Source organism: Lolium rigidum, chromosome 6 (assembly GCF_022539505.1).
Source record: "Lolium rigidum isolate FL_2022 chromosome 6, APGP_CSIRO_Lrig_0.1, whole genome shotgun sequence".
In the NCBI taxonomy this organism is placed as follows: Eukaryota; Viridiplantae; Streptophyta; class Magnoliopsida; order Poales; family Poaceae; genus Lolium; species Lolium rigidum.
The window spans coordinates 18,239,403-18,244,759 of record NC_061513.1 but is presented as its reverse complement, the minus strand read 5'-3'; positions in this window follow the sequence as shown (position 1 = coordinate 18,244,759).

The window sequence follows — 5,357 nt, the reverse complement described above, 5'->3', positions numbered from 1 at the left end:
TAATGACAAAGAAGTCATTACAACGTGTCCAAAATCTAGTACTTACTTTACTATCAAAGACTTTACTTGGCACAACAAAACTCAAAACTAAGATAAGGAGAGGTTGCTACAGTAGTAAACAACTTCCAAGACACAAATATAAAACAAAGTACTGTAGCAAAATAACACATGGGTTATCTCCCAAGAAGTTATTTTCTTTATAGCCATTAAGATGGGCTCATCAGTTTTAATGATGCACTCGCAAGAGATAGTATGTGAAGCAAAAGAGAGCATCAAGAGGCAAATTCAAAACACATTTAAGTCTAACATGCTTCCTATGCATAGGAATCTTGTAAATAAACAAGTTCATGAAGAGCAAAGTAACAAGCATAGGAAGATAAAACAAGTGTAGCTTCGAAAATTTCAGCACATAGAGAGGCATTTTAGTAACATGAAAATTTCTACAACCATATTTTCCTCTCTCATAATAACTTTCAGTAGCATCATGAGCAAACTCAACAATATAACTATCACATAAAGCATTCTTATCATGAGTCTCATGCATAAAATTATTACTCTCCGGGCATAATCAATTTTATTAGTTATAGTGGGAGCAAATTCAACAAAGTAGCTATCATTATTATTCTCATCAAGTGTAGGAGGCATAGTATAATCACAACAAAATTTACTCTCCATAGTAGGTGGCGCCAAAAGACCACTATTATAATCATCACAAATAGGAGGCAAAGTATCATCAAAGAAAATTTTCTCCTCAATGCTTGGGGGACTAAAAATATCATGAAAACCAGCTTCCCCAAGCTTAGAACTTTCTATATTATTATCAACAATGGTGTTCAAAGCGTTCATACTAATATTACTACCGAGCATGCAAATAAGATTCCATAGGTTTTTTAATTTTCGCATCAAACAATCCATGTCTTAAATCAGGAAATAGAATAAGAAGCTCACTCTTGTACATTATGCCAAACTAGTGTAAACAAGAAACAAAAAGATGCAATTGCAGGATCTAAAGGAAATAGCTTCGAGCACACACACAACGGCGCCGGAAAAATACTTTACCTGGGACCGTAGTATGAGTGCCTTTTTACCTTTCCTCCCCGGCAACGGCGCCAGAAAAGTGCTTGATGTCTACGGGAGCTTCTATTCTTGTAGACAGTGTTGGGCCTCCAAGAGCAGAGGTTTGTAGAACAGCAGCAAGTTTCCCTTAAGTGGATTACCCAAGGTTTATCGATCTCGTGGAGGAAGAGGTCAAAGATATCCCTCTCATGCAACCCTGCAACCACAAAGCAAGAAGTCTCTTGTGTCCCCAACACACCTAATAGGTGCACTAGTTCGGCGAAGAGATAGTGAAATACAGGTGGTATGAATAAGTAGTAGCAACGGCACCAGAACAGTGCTTTGCCCAGGACAGTAAACAAGCAGTAGTAATGCAGCAGTAGTAACGCAGTAAAACAGTAAACAAGCAGCGATAGCAGTATTTAGGAACAAGGCCTAGGGAATAGACTTTCACTAGTGGACACTCTCAACATTGATCACATAACAGAACAGATAAATGCATACTCTACACTCTTGTTGGATGATGAACACATTGCGTAGGATTACACGAACCCTCAATGCCGGAGTTAACAAGCTCCACAATAATGCTCATATTTTAGTAACCTTTAGTGTAAGATAGATCAAAAGACTAAACCAAGTACTAGCATAGCATGCACACTCGTCACCTTCATGCATATGTAGGAGGAATAGATCACATCAATATTATCATAGCAATAGTTAACTTCGCAATCTACAAGAGATCATGATCATAGCATAAACCAAGTACTAACACGGTGCACACACTCGTCACCTTTGCACACGTGCGAGGAGGAATAAAACTACTTTAATAACATTGCTAGAGTAGCACATAGATAAATTGTGATACAAACACATTGCAATCATAAAGAGATATAAATAAGCACCTCACTATGCCATTCAACAGTGAATAAGTATTCCGTGAAATATAGCCTAAGAGACCCACACGGTGCACACACTCGTCACCTTTACACACGTGGGACAAGGAGTCTCCGGAGATCACATAAGTAAAACTCACTTGACTAGCATAATGACATCTAGATTACAAGCATCATCATATGAATCTCAATCATGTAAGGCAGCTCATGAGATTATTGTATTGAAGCACATAGGAGAGAGATGAACCACATAGCTACCGGTACAGCCCCGAGCCTCGATGGAGAACTACTCCCTCCTCATGGGAGCAGCAGCGGTGATGAAGATGGCGGTGGAGATGGCAGCGGTGTCGATGGAGAAGCCTTCCGGGGGCACTTCCCCGCTCCGGCAGGGTGCCGGAACAGAGACTCCTGTCCCCAGCATCTTGGCTTCGCGATGGCGGCGGCTCGGGAAGGTTTTCCGTATCGTGGTTTTTCGTATCGGGGTTTTCGCGACGGAGGCTTTATATAGGCGAAGAGGCGGCGCAGGAGGGTCGAAGGGGTGGCCACACCATAGGCCGGCGCGGCCGGGGCCCGAGCCGCGCCACCCTATCATCCGGGCCCACAGGGCCCCCTCCGGCGGCTCTCGGGTGTTCTGGATGCTTCCGGTGAAAATAGGAACCCGGGTCTTCGTTTCGTCCAATTCCGAGAATATTTCGTTACTAGGATTTCTGAAACCAAAAACAGCAGAAAACGAGAACCGGCACTTCGGCATCTTGTTAATAGGTTAGTTCCAGAAAATGCACGAATATGACATAAAGTGTGCATAAAACATGTAGGTATCATCAATAATATGGCATAGAACATAAGAAATTATCGATACGTCGGAGACGTATCATCCGCCGGGGAAATTCCCTCCCGGAGGGGGAAATCGACGCCATCGTCACCGCCATCGAGCTGGACATCATCTCCATCACCATCATCATCATCTTCACCATCATCACCGCCATCTCCACCGCTGGACATCGTCACCGCTGTAGCAATTTGGGTTTGATCTTGATTGTTTGATAGGGGAAACTCTCCCGTACCGATTTCTACTTGTTGTTTATGTTATTGAGTGAAACCATTGAACCAAGGTCTATGTTCAGATTGTTATTCATCATCATATCACCTCTGATCATGTTCCATATGATGTCTCGTGAGTAGTTCGTTTAGTTCTTGAGGACATGGGTGAAGTCTAAATGTTAGTAGTGAACTATGGTTGAGTAATATTCAATGTTATGATATTTAAGTTGTGGTGTTATTCTTCTAGTGGTGTCGTGTGAACGTCGACTACACGACACTTCACCATTTATGGGCCTAGGGGAATGCATCTTGTACTCGTTTGCCAATCGCGGGGTTGCCGGAGTGACGAAACCTAAACCCCGTTGGTATATCGATGCAGGAGGGATCGCAGGATCTCGCAGTTTAAGGCTCGTGGTTAGATTTATCTTAATTACTTTCTTGTAGTTGCGGATGCTTGCAAGGGGTATAATCACAAGTATGTATTAGTCCTAGGAAGGGCGGTACATTAGCACAGAGTTCACCCACACAACACTTATCAAAACAATGAAGATTAATCAGTCGTATGTAGCGAAAGCACTAGACTAAAATCCCGTGTGTCCTCGAGAACGTTTGGTCATTATAAGTAAACAAACCGGCTTGTCCTTTGTGCTAAAAAGGATTGGGCCACTCGCTGCAATTATTTCTCTCGCATTTTACTTACTTGTACTTTATTCATCCGTTACATCAAAACCCCCGAATACTTGTCTGTGAGCATTTACAGTGAATCCTTCATCAAAACTGCCTGTCAACACCTTCTGCTCCTCGTTGGGATCGACATTCTTACTTATCGAAGATACTACGATACACCCCCTATACTTGTGGGTCATCACTCCTTGATCAAAATTATAAACTCTCTGCAAAGCAGCATGTTGAGCACTAGCAGGAAAGTATTTCCGGAAGAAAACAGCAAGCAATTCTTTTGGACTTTTAATAGAACTAGGTGGCAAACTATTATACCAAGTTTTAGCATCATCCTTTAATGAGAATGGAAAGATTTTAGCAACAAAGTAAGTACGCTTCTTAACATCATCAGAAAACAAGCTACTCAAAGTAGATAACTCAGTCATGTCTTCAACAACACTTTCTTTTTCAAGTACCACAAAAGGGTGTTTTCTCAACAATAGCTATATGAGATAGATCAAGAGAAAAATCATAATCTTTATCCTTAATGTTTATAGGAGATGTGGCAAATTTAGGATCGGGAGACAGCTTTATATCTAACAAGTATGTTCTGCAAGCAACTTTTTAATTTTTCTTGCATCGGTAGTAGCATGGCATTTTTCAATAAAATCATCATCAAGTTCCACATAATCTTCATCAAGATCATCACTAGAGTATTCAAGTTCGAGTGAATTAACAGGTGTAGTAACATCGGGAGTTTCAAGCATTTTCAATTTGTCTAGACCTAGCAATTTTAGCATCTAGAAAAGTTCCCAATGAACCACTATCATCAAGCACAGCAGAAATATTATCGGTATTATGAGAGTTTTCAGATTCGAGCAGAAGTACCAAGCATTTGAAGCATGTGGCGGTGAAACAAGTTTATCAATCACAGATGGTGAATCAAGAGCAGCGAGAGGTACTCGAGTTGTACCTTTTCTTGTAGTGGATGGTAATATGGCTACCTTAGTATCGCGAGGTTTACCCATGATGGAGAATTTGCAGCGAACAATATCAATCCAAGTGAACTTCCAAATAAAGCTATGCTCCCGGCAACGGCGCCGTGAAAATAGTCTTGATGACCCACAAGTATAGGGGATCGCAACAGTCTTCGAGGGAAGTATTACCCAATTTATTGATTCGACACAAGGGGAGAAAAAGAACACTTGAAAGCCTTAACAGCGGAGTTGTCAATTCAGCTGCACCGGAAACAGACTTGCTCGCAAGAGTTTATCGATAGTAACAGTTTTATAGCGATAGCAGTAGTGAAATAACAGCAGCAGAGTAACAAAGACAGCAGTAGGGATTTTAGTAAACAGCAGGATTAAAATACTGTAGGCGCGGGGACGGATAGCGGGCATTGCATGGATGAGAGAAACTCATGTAACAATCATAGCAGGGCATTTGCAGATAATAATAAAACGGTATCCAAGTACTAATCAATCAATAGGCATGTGTTCCAATTATAGTCGTACATGCTCGCAATGAGAAACTTGCACAACATCTTTTGTCCTACCAGACCGGTGGCAGCCGGGCCTCAAGGGAAACTATCTGGATATTAAGGTACTCCTTTTAATAGAGTACCGGAGAAAAGCATTAACACTCCGTGAACACATGTGATCCTCACATCACTACCATTCCCTCCGGTTGTCCCGATTTCGTCACTTC